General features: G+C 38.2%; 1 protein-coding gene and 2 long non-coding RNA genes across 3 annotated transcripts in view; 2 read left to right on the top strand and 1 right to left on the bottom strand.

Annotated features, from left to right (window-relative positions):
• The window catches only part of cd9b (CD9 molecule b), a 73,479-nt gene that overhangs the window by 23,373 nt on the left and 26,194 nt on the right, over nucleotides 1–23,912 (bottom strand). The window lies entirely within an intron of this gene.
• Nucleotides 1–23,912, top strand: part of LOC309497780 — a 68,869-nt gene that overhangs the window by 22,656 nt on the left and 22,301 nt on the right. The window lies entirely within an intron of this gene.
• LOC309497783 lies at nucleotides 12,324–14,290 on the top strand. The gene is made up of 3 exons (XR_014205707.1): nucleotides 12,324–13,085; nucleotides 13,517–13,566; nucleotides 13,682–14,290. It is a non-coding gene; the product is annotated as an uncharacterized lncRNA (long non-coding RNA).

Raw genomic sequence — 23,912 nt, 5'->3', positions numbered from 1 at the left:
AACACTCATGTCATACATTACTGATTGTTCTTATGATTCTATTGTAATTTCAGACCATGCCCCTATTTCACTCACCTACATTGACCCTAAATTACTAGGAAACCCTCCAAAATGGAGATTTAATCCCAAATGGCTCCTAGATGATCAATTCAATAAACATATTCTACAGCATATAGATATGTATTTTGACATTAATACAACACAAACATCAGCTAGTATAAGATGGGAGGCTTTTAAAGTCTTCATTAGAGGTGTTATTCTAAGTGTCACAAGTAGTAAATCAAAAAGCTTTAAGAAAGAATTGACTGAACTGGATACTAAAATAAAACTTTTAGAAAAGACCTTATCAAATAAAAATGACTCAAATATTCATCAGGAACTGCTGAATCTTAGAACTAAATATAATGAACTATCTGCCAAAAAAGCAGCAGCTAGTCTAATGATGTTAAGACAAAATTATTATGATCAAGGTGAAAAGGCAGGGAAATTGTTAGCTTGGAGAATTAAACAAAAGCAATCAGAAAGAACTATAAATTCTATTGAAGACAATTGTGGCATCATTACAGTGGACCCAGTAAAGATAAATGACACTTTTAAATACTTTTTTGAGACTTTATATTCCTCTGAATATGCAGATAACCGTACACAAAAAGAATTTCTTGACAGTCTGTCTATACCTATTATTTCTGAAGAGACAAAACTGTCTCTAGATATGGACATAACAGAAGAAGAGATCACAGAAGCCATCAACAGTTTAACAGCAGGTCGAACACCGGGACCAGATGGCCTTAATGTAGATTTTTACAAGAAATTTAAAAGAAAACTTGCCAGACCTATTTTAGATATGTTTAAAGAATCCTTTGCAAATGGTATGCTCCCAGAATCCTTAAGACATGCTCTCATTACGCTCATACCCAAGCCTAACAAAATAAATACAAAATGTGATTCATTTCGACCAATCTCATTACTTAATACAGATGTTAAAGTACTAAGCAAAATTTTAGCAAGGAGGTTGGAGACACTCCTACCTAAGATAATACACAGAGACCAAAATGGATTCATTAAGGGTAGGCAGGGTTTTCATAATGTTAGAACCTTGCTTAATGTTTTATATCTTAAAAAAGGGGCTTGTGATGCGGCCATTCTTTCCTTAGATGCCGAAAAGGCTTTCGACAGGGTGGAATGGCCGTATCTATTTGAGGTCCTTAAAAGATTTGGGTTTGGGGAAATTTTCTGTAAATGGATTAAGATACTTTACATGCATCCTATGGCTGAAGTACTAACTAACAATATAGTTTCTAAGGCTTTTAACATCCAAAGGGGTACTCGTCAAGGGTGCCCCCTTTCACCCCTTCTTTTTATCTTAGCAATTGAGCCACTTGCCATCGCGGTAAGATCTCATAGTAATATACTAGGTATCAGATCAGACACAATAGATTTGCGCATTTCGTTGTATGCAGATGATGTAATTCTATACTTGACAAATCTGGCTCACTCCATCCCTTCTCTAATACGACTTCTTTCGCTCTTTGGTAACTTTTCTGGTTATAAAATAAACCAATCTAAATCATGTATCCTGTTACTGAATAATGGTGATAGTCAAATACCAACTGTAACACAATTCAATGTGGTAGATTCCTTTATTTATTTAGGAATTAAAATAACGGCCAATTTAGATCATATATCTTTGGTTAATTACCAACCTCTTTTGAACACGGTCTCTAAATTTATTGAACGGTGGAAAAATCTACCTATATCGCTAATTGGACGTGTAAATATAATAAAAATGAGCGTACTACCTAAAATATTATATCTGTTTCAAAACATTCCTCTCTGCCCTCCAACCTCCTTTTTTACAATACTTCGGAGATCATTCACTGACTTCATATGGAATAATAAAAGAGCTTGTGTTCGGTTATCATTATTATACTTGCCTTATAATAGGGGTGGTCTTCAGTTTCCGAATCTACAGTGGTACTATTGGGCAGCACAGTTACGATCGACCTTATATTATTTCTCATCTGAACATTGTGCATCTTGGGTGGATATTGAATCTTTCTTCATAAAGTCAAAATTGCCCCTTAATCTCTACCTCTATTCGGCAGACATTAAATCCCTCAGAAAAGATAAAGATGTTCTATCTTTTAACCCTATCCTCATTAATACAATTAACGTCTGGTGTGATGTATATAAATATCTAGGGCAGTGCAATACTTTATCATGTTTTACTCCAATATGGGGAAACAAGCGTTTTAAACCAGCTAGATCTGACCCTGGATTTAAGATGTGGTTTGATAAAGGGTTACAGAAAATTGAGGATTTCTATAGGGAAAAGGATCTAATGTCCTTTGCCGAAATTGTAGCGCAATTTTATATTCCCAAAAAACATTTTTTTAAATTCCTTCAATTTAGGAGCTATGTTTCTTCCTATCAAGGTGCAAAGCTTACAAAACCTAATAAGACACCTCTTGAAGAACTGTTATCAAAATCTGCCCAAACTAAAGGTTTAATATATGTTTTATAAAATGTTAGAATCACACTCTAAAGAATCATCAGAATCTAAATTGGCTTCCTGGAGAGAAGATTTAAATGTAAACATTCCCTCGGATGTTTGGGATGGAATATGTACGAAAGCTCATGTACAAACAGTTAATAGTAATCTTAAATTAATTCAGTACAACTGGATTATGAGAACTTACATTACTCCAGTTAGGTTAAATAAAATTAACCAGAATATCCCAGATACGTGCATCAAATGCTCAGATGATAAAGGTACACTTTTGCATTGCATGAGGAACTGCCCAAAGGTGCAGGAGTTTTGGAAGGAGGTGGCTATATTTATTTCTCAGATGGTGTCTATAAATCTACCAATGAAACCCGAAATTTTTATTTTGGGAATTATTCCTGAGAATACTGTGGACCATGGCAGCACTCGTAAACTTGTTGATATTAGTATACTTCAAGCAAAGCGTCTAATAGCCTTGTATTGGAAGAAAGTGGAAAAGCCATCTATCGTACAGTGGATCAATAACATGTCCTTCTGTTTAGCTATGGAAAAGATAACTTATATCTTGAAAGGTAAAATTTCTTCTTTTGAGAAAATTTGGACACCCTTTATATCCTTTATATCAAATTCGGATTTTGGGAATGTACTAAATAAGACAGGAGAAGACAAGCTAACTTGACACTTGATCTATCTTATTTATCCCCCTTTTCATATTTTTTTATTTAAAGAAAACATTGTTAAATAATGATTTGTTGTATGCCTTCTATGCATGTTTTGTATTTTCAACTTCCCCTTCCTACTGTATTACTTTCTGGAATAACCTGTGTTGCTATTTAAAATAACCTGTGCCTTGTTTTGTTTTGTTTTATTTTATTTTATTTTATATTTTTTATTTTTTTATATATGAAAAGATGTAACTATAATATTGTTGTATTACATTGTTATATTTTGATACATCTTAATAAAAAGATTGTTAAAAAAAAAAAAATTTCACGATATAGTTATATATTTATATAGTTATTCTCGAAAAATCAACAAAAAGGGCTTTGTATAATAAATAAACCGAAATACTTTAGAAATGTAAAGTACTTCACTTTGTTTGAATTTCTTTTATTTGGTAAATTATTTATTTGGTAAACTGTTTTTAATAGCTAAATATAGTAAACAAAGCACTCTCATCAACTTTTAGATGAACTGCCCCCAACTGATTGATATTAAATACAACTCAAACTTTAAATAAAGTGTTGCTGAATAATTTTTCAATCTCATGTTATTGCTTTACTTCATCCATCAGTTTATAATATCTGGATTCTTTTTATTAAACTAGCCTATTCTATTCATAATAAATTAGTTACTTCCTGTTAATTTGGTAGGATATTAGTAAATACTAGTTATGTTTAAATGTTTTCCCGGTACATTATTTGCCATGTCTGCGGGACGTCCCGCGTGACGTCACGCCATTTGGAGCAGCCATCTTGACGGAATAGAAAATGCTAAACCGCTGGTGATAATACAGCTCGTCGCAAAATATTCATCTATTGACCCATCTTTGCGGTGATGATTGAAAAATCCTTCCCCGCTGGCGTCCAAATCAAAGAGTTGCTGACCCATCCGGACTCGTGATACCGATAGCCTGCTAAGCGTTTGTATGCTTTTAATGAAGCTCCGGTGTAGCGTGATGGGAAGTGAATAAGGTAGCTGTAAATGTCACCGAACTCAATGTCAGGAAGTTTTTCTACACATTTAATGCCTGTAAAAAGAACTCGTGGTGCTTCATATGGATCTATGATTCCTAATTATTTTATCTTCCTCTTGTATATTTCTTTTTATGATGACATGACGTGAAGAGTTAGCTGACGGCCGCTGCGCTAATAATAGATAGTGGCCAGTGACCGCGACGCTGAAGTGTGTGAGAACAAATGAATAACATCAGTGCGAACCACGAAAATGTATTTATTTGGATTACATTTTTAAATATTAAATTGTAATCATTCTGTGTAATTTTTCAATGTCAGTCTTTTCACTATTTACATGTTTATGCCCAAAATGCTATAATATTCAAAGTAGTTGACTGTCGTTCTCCTCTACCCTGTGTACATTGTTGATTAAATAGCCTATTTAAAATCGTTACAGGCACCTCGCGAGCATTCATTCAACTATTTTAAAAGAATGGAATGAACACCAGCCAAGGGCGCCGTAAAGGGGTGGAAGGTTAGGACGATTCTAAGGGCCCAGGCTGATTTAGGGCCCAGAAGAGCAGACCCCCTTTTTCTTTTCTTATTTCTTTTCTCTTTTTTATACATACATTAAATGTGCTAGGGCCCCTCATGCACTAAATGTGTATTTTGTCCGTTTTGACCATAGATTTAATATTTAAAAAACAAATAATGAATTTACTGTTTCAGTCACACCCCTCCCCCTCACAATGGTTCATTCCACCCGCGCTGTCCGAGCTACGATCGCTAGTGTAACGTCTCTTGCTTATTGCACTTGCTATGATGCAGCGCAGACAGTGACACACGCAGGCATGTCACATCAAAAGTCAGGGCATCAAAAAAGGAAAGGAAAGAGAAGACAGAGAACGCCGAAGTCGACAGTAGCCTATGTCACACAGTTTTTCAAAAAGAAAGGTATCTTGCCCTATTCCTGTATTCCAAAACTTTCAGAGTTACTTATTTTTGTTGCTACATGACCTGCTTTTATCTAGCTAGCTTAGTAAAATAATTACTGAATTATGATTTACATCCAACAATAATAACATCTCTGGGTTATCATGTCTCTCTACACCATAGACTGTAAAAAATAGCTCTACACAGATTCAACGGCTGCTGCACACTCACGTCCTCCTTCTCCCCCCGATATTTTAGCACGTTAAAAAATAAAAACAACCTCACGTTATGTCAATCACACTTGCACACTGCCTCCGAAACTTTCGTCCGTCAAAAAAAAAAAAAAAAAATCGGATCGGGTTCGATTTTCTGCGTTTTTCGCATCCGTAACAAGGGTTTGAATGGTGTTTTGACAAACTTTAGAGCCACAGAATGACGGATACGAAAAAACGCATGCGAAAATTTCGGATTCAGTGTGCAAGGACCTTCAGCTGAACAAAGGTGAGCCTGAGCGCGAAACTTCACGAAGATTGAAGCCTCTCAACACGTCTTATCTACTGTGTTCACCACATGATGATAACTTTACAAACCAAAAAGTAATCTATAGGAGGATCTTTGTTGACATCTTTGTACGCATGCGCGAGTGGTTGTGTGGCAACAAAACAAACAGTATTGCGGACAGTAAAGACGCGACGAGCATTTTCAAGAGAGTTAGCGGGCGAAATCCACAATATATAAGCACTTTAACATCTGAAGACCGGAGGAGGTTTGGAGAGAAGCTCAAAATTTGTATTGGTGACAAAATCGAAGTTATTCAAAGCCCATGGCATATGAGATCTGGGATGACAAAAAACGTTGGTCCGACTTGCCCGTGTCTTGGCCACCAATCTGCTGGGGAGACATTTATTCTTATTTAATAGAAACCCCTGGACCCTTCACTCATGAAAGATTAAAGGCTTTCAAAAGTCTTGAGGCCTATGATTATTTTGTTTTTTCGAAAAGTTGGGCCGATCTTTTCTGCCAAACAGAAAGCAGTGATCGTGCTAAAAGCAGAGGTTAGAACAGCCTTTTCTTTTGCTTTTAAGTTTTGCGATCCAGAATAGCCCATTTTGATGTGAGGAACATAGTCTGGGTGCTGTGGATCGCGGTTTGGGACACCTGAATCAGAACGCGAAAACATGACTCGGTTGATTTGACTCAGTTTTATTTATTTTTTTATTCAATCTTCTATAAATACATAGTCACTAACGGCGCTGATCCACTTGTCCGTGCGACACTTCTGTCGCGCCGCGCTCCACTATATTCCTATGGGTGACGTCACGCGACTTTGTCGCACCCGCAAAGCATTCCGGGAAGGCGGCGCTTCATTTGAAAAAGTGCTGCACGTCAAAAAGCTGGCCGATGCCCATCTTTATGCAAATGAAGTCCGTCAAACGCGGCGCGTCTATCCAATAGAAGTAGAGCATATGGAGACGGAGGGAAGTCTCTCGCAGGTCCTCTGTTCTGATACGCTACATTTCCCGCTGGGTCAAAACCACGCCCATAGCGGTAAACCCCCATCAACGTACCAATGTGGGGAGGCGTCGCGACACCACGCGACAGTCGTGTCGGACAAGTGGATCAGCGCCGTCAGACTTACGGCGCTGATCCACTTGTCCGTGCGACACTTCTGTCGCGCCGCGCTCCACTATATTCCTATGGGTGACGTCAAGCGACTTTGTCGCGCCCGCAAAGCATTCCGGGAAGGCGGCGCTTCATTTGAAAAAATGCTGCGCGTCAAAAAGCTGGCCGATGCCCATCTTTATGCAAATGAATTCCGTCAGACGCGACGCGTCTATCCAATAGAAGTAGAGCATATGGAGACGGAGGGAAGTCTCTCGCAGGTCCTCTGTTCTGATACGCTACATTTCCCGCTGGGTCAAAACCACGCCCATAGCGGTAAACCCCCATCAACGTACCAATGTGGGGAGGCGTCGCGACACCACGCGACAGTCGTGTCGGACAAGTGGATCAGCGCCGTTACGGCGCTGATCCACTTGTCCGTGCGACACTTCTGTCGCGCCGCGCTCCACTATATTCCTATGGGTGACGTCAAGCGACTTTGTCGCGCCCGCAAAGCATTCCGGGAAGGCGGCGCTTCATTTGAAAAAATGCTGCGCGTCAAAAAGCTGGCCGATGCCCATCTTTATGCAAATGAATTCCGTCAGACGCGACGCGTCTATCCAATAGAAGTAGAGCATATGGAGACGGAGGGAAGTCTCTCGCAGGTCCTCTGTTCTGATACGCTACATTTCCCGCTGGGTCAAAACCACGCCCATAGCGGTAAACCCCCATCAACGTACCAATGTGGGGAGGCGTCGCGACACCACGCGACAGTCGTGTCGGACAAGTGGATCAGCGCCGTTAGGCCTACCATGAACAAAATGAGCCTCACAAACTCGATCAGTAACGTTAGCTGCAGGAATTCAGGCTTTCTTCGGAGCGTCCAGGTTCAATCGCCTAATTGCACGCAACCATTTCTTTCGTTTTTCGCGATCCTTTTCGGAGGGAATTCGAAAAAACTTTTTATCAGGCCCCCAACGAGCCGTACTCGACCACACAGCAAGAGTGAACCATCCTCTTCTCTAAATCCTCCTCCAAACGTGCAAAACAATCAAATTACAGGTATCTAGCGGTGTTTCCTGCCACACGATTCCCATGATGCAACGCGACAAACATAAACAATGACGTCACAAAAGATCCGCCTATACACTTCAAAAATCACAAAATCAGTATGCCGTGTGTGTCGTGTGTTCTGTGAAGTGACAGTGCTGCTGCTAAGATCGATTAGGCTATGTCAAACTTGACGTTCTTAATATGAATAAAATGCCCCAGAAAAAATAATAATATAAAAAACTGAATAAAACATGTGTCTGTAGTAACCATTGGCTATAAGGAGTTTACAAAATAGATATTTTAATATTTTATATTATGAAAACTAAATAGGCCAATAGAAATAATATGGTTATTACGTGTGTGTTTGACTTATACAAATATTTTTTTTTCTTGTTTTTGTAGGCTTTGTACTCATCTTTAGACATTTTAACTACGCAATGTGCTAAGTATCTTTTTTAAAGTATACAGGGCATGTTTATTGGGTTAAATTTTATCTGTAAAAAATGTAGGGGGCCCAGAAATTTTGGTTTCCATAGGGCCCAGAATTTCTGGCGGCACCCCTGACACCAGCACACACAAGCAATCTTTTTTTATAGTCAATTTAATCCAAAAATTTAACAACAGGTATGAAATGTCAGAAAGAGAAAAAAAACTTAATGGGAAGACGAGCATAGACTGCTGCAGCTTAATGGATAAATATATTTAGCCTATTTATTATTAAGATTGCACAGTTGGAAAGAAAATATATTTATAGGAACATTTCAGCAGGCTCAAGATAATGAATACAGTGACCATTATTCATTGTTTTAATCAATTCGCAGCCATAAAACGTGATAATCCGCATTCTCATGTATGTGCGCTTGTGCAATAGTATTCCGTCAAAATGGCTGACACGCGGCTAGGGGTCACGTGACTGGGAGATCCCACATCTGGCAACCCGTCACCTAAAGCTTTAACCAAGAGATGTACAGAAGTGTCAAGTTCATCAAGTTCATAAGTGACTAGGAGAACAGCAGTATGAAAACCGAACAGCAGCTACTGTTAGTGTTGACTGAGTAGTGTAAATTATACACACCTTGTAACTGCGTCATTATTTTACATAGCCCGGTGAACACTGACACACCGCGCTCCCTCTCTGTGCGTGTGCACGCGCGTGTCTTTTGCATCAGTAAAATGCGATCGGTTAATTTGAGTGATACGAACCTGAAATGACATATACCTACTGTGTTATGTTGGCCTAGCCTATAGCCTACAAATATTTTCGTGTAAAGAACCATGCACGATTGTCCCGCATTTGTTTAGTTGGCAACCCTACCCTCAATGCTATGTGTAAACCCTGGTTGGATAAGGATTTTAAAATTGGATATGAAGATGAAATCTGACGCATAGTTTCAGTGTTAAAACTGATAACATAATTGCTGTCTGTGGTTTTATATGGGCTGTGGCAATAATTTTGAAAAATAATAGCTCGCAGCAACATATGGAAAAAAAGAACTGAACTAGCCTAGGCTACTTCATTTTTTGCAACTGTGAACTTTAGGTCAAAATTTTGAAGTTTGACCTATGAACTGAACTAGTTCATTTAAAAATTTGTGACCTGATCTTTGAACTAGTTCATGTAGAAAGTGAACTTTCCCAACAATACCATCCCTGGGTGGGAATTGGCAAAAAATTGATGATTCGATAGTATTGCGATATTTGGGCCACAATTCAATATTATTGCGATTCTTAACATATTGCGATATAGCAAGTATTGCGATTCGATTCTGCGATATATTGCGATTCATGTCCCCCATATTATTCAAAGGCATTACAAAAAATGAGGAAAATAAGACTGCTCAACTCACTTCAAATGTCACATTAAATCTGTGAACATCTTCTACACATTTACTGAAGTGCAACTTAGGAGGGTAGTGCAAAAACTTTGTCCTTGAACATTCAGGACACAGGACCTTATTACAGAACGTAATTATATGAACACCTCACCACCGCATTAGCACCAAAAACCTGGAGATTTTATTTTAGAGAATAATTACACAACCTATTCGATATTCTATAATTCTATAATTAAATAAACTAATCTAAATAGGTTGTGAAATTGTTGCCTTTGGCTTGCTCAGTTGGGGATATTTTGGGGATATTTAATTTTATCAATCAATAAATTCCTCTTGAAACAAACTTTGTTGTATTATTTTAATTTAATACTGTGAAGCTGCTTTGATACAATCTGTATTGTGAAAAGCGCTATACAAATAAACTTGACTTGACTTGACTTGACTAATCGAATATTCAAAAATCGTGACTCATCCCTGCATGTAATCTCTTGTTTTTTCCCCAAAATATTCACTTACGTCTCGATTTTCGAAGGGGACTTTTAATTAGGCCTATTATATTCACATTCTTTACTGTGGTAAAGTAGAAAAACGTTGTAGGACAGATAGCCTACATTTTTACTTGCACGTCAGATTCATTTCAACACACTTTGTGCTTGTTATTAGACATGTTGCCTTTGGCTTGCTCAGTTGGGGATATTTTGGGGATATTTAATTTAATTTTATCAATCAATAAATTCCTCTTGAAACAAACTTTGTTGTATTATTTTAATTTAATACTGTGAAGCTGCTTTGATACAATCTGTATTGTGAAAAGCGCTATACAAATAAACTTGACTTGACTTGACTTGACATGTAAGGCACGTCAAGTTAATTTGTAAAGCGTGTTTCCCACGCGCGGGTGATTTTTAGTTTCGCTCTCACTGGCAGCACAATTTTTTTTTATAGATTTAACTTTTCTATCATTTAAGTTTCTAATATTTACTGATATTTATTGCAATGCTTTACAGGCTTTGTGTTGCTTCTTTGACGGAATTGCTCAAATAAACACTTTTTTGCTCGAATAAACTCTACATTTTTTATTTCAATTTTCAAAACAACCCCCCAGTAGTTGGTCCATTACCACCGCAGTGGTAAAAAAACTGCCACCGTCACAGCCCTATAACATGAATGTATTTTGTTATTTATGTCAACATTTTATAATTAAATATTGCGATACTTTGCGCTACTGTAGGCTATCAATATAATTGCGTGCGCAAAATATTGCGATACTGAACAGAATAGATTTTTCCCCCCACCACTACTGTAGGTGGATTCAGAATCAGATGTAGGCTAGTGCTTTTATCAACGTCAAAGTACATGCAGCATCAAGTTAGAGAGTTAGGGAAAATTTTGCCAACACCGGTCTGAAAAAATAATATATTTTTCCCTGCTTGTGCTTGCAGGTTCATTCTGAGAATCAACCCTGATGGCACCAAACACCAAAGGCACAGATCAGATGGAAATCTGGAAATGTCCAAAGAAAAGCATCAGCCTGAAACCCTCAGTGTTTCTCATCAGAGAGCTTGTCAACTTTGACTGGCAAAATTCCTGAAATGTAACAACACAAACTGACTTTGAATGTATTTTATTGTTTTAAGGCCTGTTTTGCTTTTCAGTGTGTGTATGTTTTTGCCATGCTACAGATACAAATGGTCACCAGGAGATTGGTTATAAGGACTTTGGAGATGTTGCCTTTTTTAGTTGCTTCTAAAGGTCAAGATTTGTAATTTGTACTTCTAAAACAAAATGTTCAATGATTAAAAAGAATATTATAAGGACAAATGTTTGTGAGTTATTGTGATTTTTTGGGGGGTGGGGTAAACATACATTTAAAAAAAAATTAAATGATAATAATAAACTCAATACTAATACTGTAAATGAAAATACGGTGATAATACTGTAAATGCAAGTACAGTAAATGATACAGTATACTGTAAGTGAAAATACAGTAATACTGTAAATGCAAGTACAGTAAATGGTACAGTATACTGTAAGTGAAAATACAGTAATAATACTGTAAATGCAAGTACAGTAAATGGTACAGTATACTGTAAGTGAAAATACAGTAATAATACTGTAAACATTTTACAGTAAATTACTGGCATCCAGCTGCCAGTAAGTTACTGTCAAATTTACAGCAACCTATCTGCATGGGTTGCTTTGGTAACGACGTAGGCGTACCCATGTGTGTGACTAGGCTTTCAAAACGGATGCAGGAAAAATGGTACATTATCTCGCTCTCCAAATAAGCGCCCTGTCGAGTTACAGTGCAGAAAAAAAAGAAATCTTTTGGACAAACCACTTGAACACTGTATGAATAATTTTCGGCATTTCCGTCACAGGTTTCGACGTTATAATTGTGTGTCACGTTAAGAGTGATGCAAAAGACATTTGAATTCTGATTTGAGTATCCAGAGCATCCAGATTGAGACACATCTGATTGGAATCGCATTTCAAACCACCTCCATATGTGGTTTGGATTGGATATGAAAAAAAATATTTCATGTGTTTTTTGCTGTCCAGACTTTCAAAACCCCATCTAGGTAAAATCTGGATATGCAAAAAAATCTGTTTTTTTCCCCCCTTTTCTAGCAGTCGTAACATGGCCTTAGTAATTTTGTTAACCATTTGCAATGGTAATGAACTGAGACAGACCTGTGCATGTATTTAGCAGGAAAAGCAACCTATTACTAAAACAACAACAGGGTGCAACATGCACAATTACAGAAACTAGACTTTTATTTGAAACATGGCTTCAGAAGACATGTAATAAAGCACGCACGTCTTATTATGATGCTTCTTTGTTGTCCATTTTGGAGCTTGACAGACAGTCCTAAAGAATGCAGGATTATTTCTGAAAGGTAAATATTCAAAAGCTTCACAGTTTGCATCTTGTTAATGGGGCCTTACAGAGTAATTAGGGAGGAACAACTCATTTAAACAACCAAACAAAATGCAAAGACTGAACAGCCTTTTGTGTAGTGCCAAGCAAGTGTTGTTTGCAAGAGCATAAGTTTGAACAGAATTACAATTTCTGCGAACACCAAACAATGCAGACAGTCCCAAAGAATGAAGAAAAACCCAGCATTATGAGAGGGAGAACAAGTTGAAAGTGATAATATCTGAGAGACAGAGTGATTGCAACTATTGTGATCAATACCTCATAGTTTATTTTATGCCTAACCTGTTTGCATCCTTAGGCCACTGCTTCCTCAAGTGCAAATTACTAACTACTTTACCTGTTGAGTATATGCTGTAATTTACAAATATAGCCTATGTAAAATAATACACTAAAAAGGAGTGATTGTCTGGGTCGTCTGAAGGGAGGAGACATGGGCTGGAGGTTGTACCTCTAGATAAAAACACTATAAATCGCCAACATACAAACTTATCTTTCAGAGGGAGGAAGAATACAGAAGCATACATGGGACACTTCAAAAGGTTTAAACCCTTAGTCATATTTTGAACTTTCTGACTTTATTCTGCTGCTTCTATTTCTGTGCTAAAAGAATAAATGTTAATGTTTATTTATTTGTCCTATCTCAAAGTGTGATTGATTCTCAGGTATGATTCTCTATAAAATATATGTCTAGTAGTAATACAAATAATTTTCATTTAGACAATAGAATTAGAGAATGGTAATACTGATCTGTCAGCTTAACATGCTTTTTATGCTTTTTGATAAAAAAATAAAAAAATCAGTTCAATTGGGCCACTTATGACTGTCAAAAATGGTCCAATTAATTTGGCTTTATATTTAGTCATAGGAAGTATAAGAAACTACCAATTACATTATTCAGTGCAAATCCAGTGAAGTCATTCATTGTTCTCAGTTACTCTGATAAATCTTTTAGTGTTATATTTTTTCTTAGTTTCTTTTCAGCAGCAGTGCTGTGCACCATATGGATCATTTTACTTCAAGGTAAGAGCTCAAACACAGCTTGTACATATAGACTACCTTTTTAGTTTTTGCCCTACATACTGCATAACATACCGGTATTTGTGATTCTCAATGCTTTTTCTCTCATGACAAGCAGTTCTGGCAAATTCCACATTAAGCAAGGCTGCTTCAGTCAGACTAGTTGATGGCAGCAGCTCCTGTTCTGGGAGAGTGCAGGTTCTCCGTTCTGGAATATGGGGAATGGTGTGTTACAAAGGCTGGGATTTGTTAGACGCAAATGTGGTGTGTAGAGAATTGGGCTGTGGGGAGGCTAAAGAGGTGAAGATAGCGGCATATTTTGGGCCGAGCTCAGGACAAGTGTGGATAGATGAGGCGAAATGTGTTGGGATTGAATCCTCACTGACAGAATGTGTAGTGAGTTCACTGGACAATTCGGGGCAAAGCGCATGCCTACAAGACTTGTATGCTGGAGTTATCTGTCAGCGTGAGTAAAAAACCTTTTACAATATGTTTAATTGCATATCTAATCGTGCTCAATATTATCACACTTTATTTTTTCATTTTAATGTGTCTCCTCAGTAAGAACTAGGCTGGTGAATGGTGTCAACTCCTGTTCTGGACGAGTGGAGGTTCTCTATAAAGGAACATGGGGAACAGTGTGTGATGATTACTGGGATCTGTCAGATGCTGCAGTGGTGTGTAGAGAAGTGGGCTGTGGGGATGTGATAGAGGCAAAGAGTAAAGCTTATTTTGGACAAGGATCAGGACAGATATGGATGGATGAGGTAAACTGCTTTAAAACTGAGCATGCATTGAGCAAATGTGGATTTCGGCAGTGGGGAATGCATGACTGTCATCATTCAGAAGATGCTGGAGTCACCTGTCAGTGTAAGTGAACTACTCAAATTAACTGCGTTTTGTATTGTATTTATTTCAGTGTTTGTAATTAACAACAGTCAATATGATTGTAATTGCTTGACATTAGTGTTTTGTTTTCTTTTGCATCAGCCCTTGTGAGGTTGGTTAACGGCATTGACACTTGTTCCGGAAGAGTGGAGGTGTTCCATAATGGAACATGGGGAACAGTGTGTGATGATGACTGGGATGCAGCCGATGCTGCAGTGGTGTGTAGAGAGATGGGCTGTGGGGACATTAAAGAATTAACCAATGGTTCTTTTTTTGGAGCCACATCAGGACAAATATGGATGGACAATGTAAACTGTACTGGGGAAGAGGTAGCACTGAGCACCTGTGCATTTCAGGGATGGGGAACACATGACTGTGGATTTTCAGAGCACGCTGGAGTCATCTGCAGTCGTGAGTTGCAAACCGCCAATTCCAGTTAAAGGAACAGTTCACTCAAAATTGAAATTGTTATTATTTGAGGGGTTGCTCACTGCAGAGCCAATGGCCCTATCCCTAAACCTAATTAACTTAAGCTCCACCTCTTAGTTACACAGAGCTGGGCTAGCTAGTCAAAATGTATTTGACCCATATGGCTCTGCAGTGAGCACCACTTGCATTGTTTGCTCACCCTCATGCCATTCCAAGCCTCTGTGCAGTTATTTTGCTGTCAATCATTCTTTTGAGAAGTTTTTTCAATAGACCTAAGTCAGGATAGCACCATATTCAGTTTTTGGTAGGAATGAAAACAAGGCTGTGAGGAACAGCATACAGTGCGTTCAATAAATTGTACTGTTGTTGAACAACAACCTGATTGTTTAGATGAAACATTTAAAAAAATTTTTTAAAAAATTAAAAAAAAACCCACCAAAACTCCATGAAACAGTTTTAAAAGATGTGAGTTGTGAAAAATATGTGATCTAAGACCTTTAGCCCATTGTATGGACTGTATGCCTATCCCTCACAGCCTAATTTTTCTGCATTAAATATATGGCGTCTAACTCAACTAACGTCTTTGAAGGTGTCATACAAGTAAATAAGACAGAATTTAAATTTTTGTGCAACTTATTACGTGAACAGATTAGTGCCTATTCTCAGGTGCAATGGTATGCTACGCTAAAATAAAGATCTGAAAAGCTCTTGTTGTATAGTGAATGAGTAAATTAAGTAGACAGACTATTAGCATCTATACTTTTTGTAAATTTTTTTGTTCTTTTTATCGGTGTGGTGTAAAAATATCTTATAAATATTAGTAAATACATTAAGTAAATTATAAGCCGTGCATGCATTTGTGTTTAATCTATATTGAATTCTATAGGCAAGGCAAGTTTATTTATATAGCACATTTCATACACAATGGCAATTCAAAATGCTTTACATAGAATAAATTAAAATAATTAAAAGAAATAAGAATAATTAAAACAGATTAAACAGATTTTATATAAATAAATTCTACATCAGTAAAGTATGTTTTTGCCCTTTTATAATGCGTTTATCTTATTCTGGAAGAAATGGTCTGAAAACTAAAGTAATATTATTTTATATAATACATTTTCCTAGTCCAAGAATATAATCCATAATTGGACTGATTTGATTTATTATATATATAAAAAAAAAAATTCTAACCTAATTTTGCATCTTTTATACTGCTCTTTAGAGTCCACTACCACATACGAAGACCCTGGCAAGGACTCACGTAAAGTGCTGTTGAGGATTGAGGTGAAAACTGACTCCAAATTCAACCCAAATGATCCTGGAACTATGAGTAAACTCTTGGAGGAGGTAAGAGCAGTGGAGTAACAATAAGCTGCATATTACACTACTTTCTGCTGTCATCTACTGACTGCTCATGTTACTATTGTTCTCTCATAGATGGAAAAGAAGTTACAAATAAGCGGACCTTTCTCACTGACTTTGAAAACTCAGTCAGATGGAAAAGTGTTCCAGAACATCTCCCAGAAAAAGAAAGTTCCATGAACATGTAACTGACATGCTGGATAATGCAAATATATACATACATGTGTGTATATTCTTTATGATCATGTCCTGGTTGTTTTTGTTTTAACAGCCACACACAGACTATAATAAAATCCAGCTTTCCATTAAATCTAAAAATATAGATAAATTTGTTGTCATTTGGTTGTAACCAAAAGCCATCTTTTAGGCAAATTGCTAATGGAAAAATTTACATCTGGTACATTGTTTTTTCAGCACAACTGACGTTCTGAAATGTAAGACTCAATGCATTTTCCAGCTTTGAAATGTTATTTCTCAAGACTCACTTATAAAGTTTAACTGCCTCTATCTATCTATTTTGGAGATTGACAGACCCTGATTATTTGTGTTGCAATTTCTGTTACCTCCTCTTGATCCTTTTTTCAGTCAGTTATATTTTAGATTATTCTAACATAATGTCTTGTTCTAACTGCAGAGACACGATTTTGAATCGATAAAAAAGTCTTTTTTTTTGTCCCTAAAAATAAGTTGTATCAGTGTGATACACATAATTCACCACAGGATGGCGATGTTTAGTTACATTACTCTATTAACAGCTTTAACAAAATAAATCATCTCTATGGCCCTGTCCCAAATGGCACACTTCATGTGCACTTTCGGTCTTGTGAACTTACAATGGCTGCCGCGTGCGTGTGTCCGTTAAGTCCGTGAGCCCACAGTGTGTCCCATTTGTCATTTTTAGATCTCAGAAGGGTGCTCGCGAGCGCCCCCATGTGGTCGATTTGCGCCCTTGATGCGCACTTTTGCAGAGCCCGCGCTGATGCGGCCTCCAAAGCAGACTTCTTACCGACAGTCAAAGCGGCATTACGTCACGAAAGTGCGAACTCAGAGGAAGACCCAGGGGGTCAATCCAGCGCTCGAATTCCGTACCACCCCTGGGAGCCGCCATTGGCTAACAAGCCATCACTTGCTGTTAGCATTCCATTGACTCCCATTCATTTTGACGTCACTTTGACAGCGAATAACTTTACATCTAAGGCGTTTAAAGACTCCATTTGTCCATTGTTTATTTCTAAAGAAACACGACAATGTATAAAAGGCTCCATTACCTTTTATCTTACGTTATGGCCTCGTAGAAACAGTTTTTGTAAAAATAGGCTAACGATTGCGTCATAACCACGCGACTCTCTGGAAGTTACAGAATAGACAGGAGGAGAAGCTCGTAGGCAATCGGGGGGACGTGGAGGCATAAAGTCCGATAAGTCAAGGGAGAAGCCCATAGAGAGTCATAAAGTTGCTCCTGCTCCTAGCTCATGGACAGCTCCTACTCACGCTCTCCGTCTCTACAAGATTCGGAAGGGAATGATTCAGATTTCGCTTGGCACAGCAACTAGAAGACTTACAACTGTCAGACAGGCTGCTCACGTCACATCCACGTCGTCAAGCTCAGTTTGAGTCTGCGCAATACGCTCAGCCATCAGGAAGTGAGAGCTAATTTGCTTCACTTTTCTCCGTTGAAACCTATGGGGTCGCTGTGTATAGTTTATATACTGTCTATGGGAAGACCGCGAGTGCTTAGGGTTCCATTTGGGACAGGGCAAAAGTCTCTATGGTTTGTCTCATCCAGGTTGAAAGCTTATGAACTTTAAAATGAATAATGAAGTCAACACTCCAAAAAATAAAAAATAAAAATCCATTTGCAGATTCCCCAGTGGCTCAGTGGTCTGACTGGTGGTTCTAGGTCTGGAGAATCCAGGTTCAAATCTCACTCTTCGAGAGGAAGAATGCTTTAGTTTCATTGGTTTTTGATGAATTAAAAAAAGACAAAGCGTTACTCGTCGTAATTGCATTTTTACTAGTAAGAATTCAATTAGAGAGCTCTGTAATTGTTACTAGTAATAATTGAATTGTAGAGCTCTCTAATTGTAATTCTTACTAGTAACAATTCAATTTTAGAACTCCGTAATTAAAAATGAATGGAAGTCAATGGAGACATATGACTAGTAAAAATTCATTTGTAGAGCTCTCTAATTGTAATTGCTACTAGTAAGAATTGAATTGTAGAGCTCTCTAATTGAATTCTTACTAGTAAAAATGCAATTACGACGAGTAACGCTGGGTACAATTTAAGCTAAAACGGCTTGCCATAAGCAACAGAAACATGTTTAAATCCCACAGATGCAGTGGCCATCTTTCACAAAGCCTGAGCCTACGTTACTTCATACACCTAGATTAGATACAAGCTCTGTGACGCAGAAAATAATTGTTTGCCTTTGAGAAAGTCAGGTCTTTAATTTTTATGAAAGTATTTTATTTTAACAGAAGAACAGAAATTAGACTCGATTTCCACCGATGTAATTCACTCTAATCTCCACAGGAGGGCGCAATAACAAGCTTGAATCATAGACGGCTTGAATAAAATCAACTTGACAAAAAAAGCAGTTTTACAAATCAAAAGGTTTTTCATCAAGAATAGCTCAGTTTAAGCATATATTTTATTTTTATTTTATTTTTGTCACATAATAAAAGTGAAGTATAATTACAAATCCTTGCAATATCAGAGATTATCAAGTATTGTAATTGAGTATTTTTCGCCAATGACAAAAAGTATGTCTTGAGGTTTGAACTACAAAAAAAGTAATTAAATCTAATATGATAGAGAGGATCATTGTTTGATCAAACTTTTTTTTTCATTGTTTTTACACTACAAACAAGATAAAGAGATGATAAAGCACATTTATTAACTGAAACTCAGTGGTGTAATGGGTAAACGTGTGCCTTTGAATCACAACACTGGAACAGAGTCCTGTGATCAAATCCCACAGACACAATGAACATCTTTTCCTCAAACTAAGTTAAGATCAAATCTAAATGACCTTAAAAACATCATCTCAGGCGCTGTGGCTCAGTGGATAGTTGTCTCCTTTTCAAACCAGAAAGTTCTGGTTCAAGCCCAACATTTGCTGAAGTTATTCATCATTTAACACAAAGCTCTGGATCAAACCTGTTAAAACGCTCATCATCTCTGCAGTCTCTGTGGCTCAGGAGATAAAGCGTTGTATTTCAATAACAGCGTCCTGAGGTCAAATCCCACTATTGCAGACTTTCAATAGTTCTCATTAGACAAGGAGTCCCAAAAACCAGTTACTGTTGTGAAATCCACGATGGGCGAGTGGATACACACTCCTGTCACATAAACAGACCTCCTGTCTGCCTCGCTGCCTGCTGAGTGTGTTTTTGCTTCGGTGCTGTAAGCTCCGTCTTAGCCTCGTATTTCCTTGTTTTGAACCATCATTTACTACAATTTCTAGTTGTTTATACTACTACTAAATACAGCTTACCCAACATCGCTAGCTTCCGTTACTACTAGCACAACACGCTAGTAATTCGCTAGCCTGTTAACGCGCCACCCGTGCGCTCAGCTATTTTTATTTATTTATTTTCTCTCGCGCGCTCGCGCCTTTGAGTTCATAAAAGCTCAGGTGAGTAAGAATCAATCAACAAACACGGTGAGTAATGTCTTGTCCTGTTATTATCATGCGTCGCGTCTGAATGCGTTGTTGTTTTTGGAGCTCTATCGATTTGATTTATAATTCTTGATTTTTCTCTCTGCCTCGCTGCCTGCTGTGAGTGTGTTTGCTTCGGTGCTGTAAGCTCCGTCTTAGCCTCGTATTTCCTTGTTTTGAACCATCATTTACTACAATTTCTAGTTGTTTATATTACTACTAAATAACGCTAGTAATTCGCTAGCCTGTTAACGCGCCACCCGTGCGCTCAGCTATTTTTATTTATTTATTTTCTCTCGCGCGCTTGCACCTTTGAGTTCATAAAAGCTCAGGTGAGTAAGAAACACTCAACAAACACGGTGAGTAATGTCTTGTCCTGTTATTATCATTCGTTGCGTCTGAATGCGTTGTTGTTTTTGGAGCTCTATCGATTTGATTTATAATTCTTGATTTTTCTCTTTAAACTCGCTTACAACGAAGATTTTCTACTTTTCCTCACTGAGAAGCACTACTGCTCAAACCTCATTGTTACAACGCGGACTGTTGAGCAGACGCGTCTCAAGCCTATTAGTGATCCAACGCTGCATACTCTTAAAGGTTACGTCCGTGGATCACGGCTGAACGCGTCTTCTCCACACTCACTTATAAACAAAAAAATTTTTCCGCCTATCGTGCGTCTACTCTACACCCCTACCACTAAAAAACCTAAAAAACCTCATAGTTACAACGCGGACTGTTGAGCAGACGCGTCTCAAGCCTATTAGTGATCCAACGCTGCATACTCTTAAAGGTTACGTCCGTGGATCACGGCTGAACGCGTCTTCTCCACACTCACTTACAAACAAACTTATAATATAAATTAGTATTAAATATTGATAGCATCACTGGTAGCTTCGTTGCTAACTCACTGTCCATCTGTTAAAATGGCGAATATATCAGATGTAAGTAGTCTACCGCTTGGTGCAGGTGAGGACACATTTGAGCTTCACGCACTGCAGTCTGAGCTGGAAGCTGTTGAGAAACAGATCCACAACCTTTTATTGAGACAGGCCGAGCTGAGAGACCGGTGTTTGGCTCTTGAAACATCATGCGCCGATGCACACAAATCAGTGTTTAACGTTACTAACCCGCTGACTCCGACCGCGTCTACTCCGTGCGTTCCTCAGCATCGGTCGCAATCAGCCATGGTCTCGTTCACTCCGGCTCCAACACGCCACCATGAAGCCTGGGTGGTTCCGCAGCGGAAGACGCGAGTCAGGTTTAGACCAAGACTTTCTCCGACCCTCCCGGTTTTCGAGTTATCCACACAAAACCGCTTCTCCCCTCTACGCGAAACAGAACGCGATGCTGTGATCATCGGCGATTCCATCGTTCGGCACGTACACGCTACGTTAGGTAAAAGTAAGGTGCAAAGTCACTGCTTTCCTGGTGCTCGTGTTTCTGAAATCGCTGCTCGCGTTCCCGAGATCCTGAACGGTGACGAGCGCGTCGGAACTGTGGTCCTGCACGCGGGAGTGAACGACATCAGGCTGCGCCAGACGGAGATTCTGAAGAAAGACTTCAGGAATCTAATCGATACGGTACGCAGCACATCGCCTGAAACAACGATCATTGTGTCAGGACCGCTTCCCACGTACCGACTAGGGCATGAAAAGTTCAGCAGATTATTTGCGCTAAATGTAAGGAATAATTGACGACAGGCCGTTGAATTATTAGAAAAATAATGCACACCCGAGGTGGTAATGCGGTCACGACGCGAAGCGGAGTGGCCGTTACACCTCGGGTGTGCATTATTTTTCTAATAATTCAACGGCCTGAAGTCAATTATTCCGCTTATACTACAGTTACCACACCTCGAAACATTGTTCAGATTATGTATTTCAAGACGTTTGTAAAGTTTTTGTCATTAAAACGCTCTTGTATGTAGGACTAATTTCTTACGCATCTAATCCCATGCCTCCGTTGCTAATTCCAAAACGTCATTTTAGAGTTAGCAACGGAGGTTTGAGCCGCTGATAGCAGACTAATGCTGGGGACACACGACTAGCTGACACATTCTCTGACTGTTTTCATCGACTGCAGCAGATTTTAAACACCGACTTTGAACACAGACTGAACGCGCTGAACACGCGTTTGGGCATGATCAGTCATAAGTATCAAATTACATTCATAACCGGCCTTAAAGTGTGTTCCCGGCTTTATGCAGTTATTAATGCAGTTATTAGAGAGAGATGTTGCAATAATGAGACAGAAAAGCATATGTGCGTCAATATTATTATTTATTTATTAATTAAATTCGTTTGAATTAATTCGTTAATTCTTTATTTTTATTTTTATTATGACAGTAGACTAGCCAAATAAATGAAACCCAAAGCCCTTTTAACAAGTAGGCCTATCAATAATTATTTATTTGTTCAATTATCTGCAATAAAAATCCGTGCTGCAGGACTATCCATTTATTTAGCCTATATTCAGTTTAATTTTCTATTGATTATAGATAGGACTTTATAGTTTATTTATTCAAATTAAACTGCATGTTTCTATTGATTGTGAAGCTAGACATTGGAAATTGCAGATCAAGCGCATGGGGCGAAATGCTTTTTCTTGTTATGAATTGTATCCTATTTTCCGTTATTACAGTTGACTACGCGAAGTGATATGGAACTGTAATGCGGTCAAGACCTGCCTGGAACTACTTTAGCCGTGCGTTTCCCTGAAAATAATTCACACCGTAGAACGTTCGTCAACCAATCAGATTCAAGCATTCAACGGCCCTGTAGTATAAGAATGGTTAATGTCATGGTGCAATGAGCAGAAACTGCTCTTTGTAAATAATTGGAATCTGTTTTGGGAGCGTCCTAGGCTTTTCCGTGCTGATGGCTTACACCCAAGCAGATTCGGAGCGGATCTTCTGTCAGATAACATCTCCAAAATGTTAAATACCCTTTGACTAGTAACCAAAAGTCCAAATCATAGTCTCTGCTGCACCAATTCAACTGATATAAATACTAGTGTAGAACATTGCATAGAAACCGTGTCTATTCCTCGTTTAGTGAGATCAAATAATAAATCTACTGCAGGATCTAGGAAAAATCTAATTGTTATTAAAACAGAAAATGTTGCTATTAGTAAACAAAAACTATTTCTAAAGCTAGGTCTTCTAAACATTAGATCACTCACACCTAAGGCAGTTATTGTAAATGAAATAGTCACAGATAATAGCTTCGATGTACTTTGCCTTACTGAAACCTGGCTTAAACCAAATGATTATTTCGGTATTAATGAGTCTACTCCTCCTGGATACTGTTATAAGCATGAGCCCCGTCTGATTGGTCGTGGCGGAGGTGTTGCAACCATATAGAGATATTCTAAATGTTACTCAGAAAACGGGTTATAAGTTTATTTCATTTGAAGTACTTGTACTAAATGTTACGCTCTTAGATGTTAGAAAAACATCCCTATTATCTCTAGCCTTGGCTACCGTATATAGACCGCCAGGGCCTTACGCTGATTTCCTAAAAGAGTTTGCAGATTTTCTCTCAGACCTATTAGTCAATGTCGATAAAGCATTAATTGTTGGAGATTTTAACATACACGTAGATAATCCAAATGATGCGTTAGGAGCTGCGTTTACAGATTTATTAAATTCATTTGGGGTCAAGCAAAACGTCACCGGACCAACACATCGTCTTAATCATACACTCGATTTAATTATATCACATGGAACCGATCCAACCGATATAGATATCATTCCACAAAGTGATGAAGTCACTGATCACTACATGGTAACTTGCATATTACGTACTGCTGTAATATGTCATGCGGTTATCAACCAGGCAGAACAATCCTCCACTCCACCATACATCATTTCTCAAATTGCTTATCTAATCTGTCTCAGCTGCTGCCTGAACCCAAACAAACAGATGAACTAGAAGAACTAACTAGCACTATGAGCACCATTCTCTCTAGAACATTGGATGTGGTTGCACCTATTAAATTAAA

Source organism: Leuciscus leuciscus (genome assembly GCF_965113295.1).
Source record: "Leuciscus leuciscus genome assembly, chromosome: 4".
Classification (NCBI taxonomy): Eukaryota; Metazoa; Chordata; class Actinopteri; order Cypriniformes; family Leuciscidae; genus Leuciscus; species Leuciscus leuciscus.
Note: the sequence above shows the minus strand (reverse complement) of the source record. Positions and strands in the feature narration are given on the sequence as shown.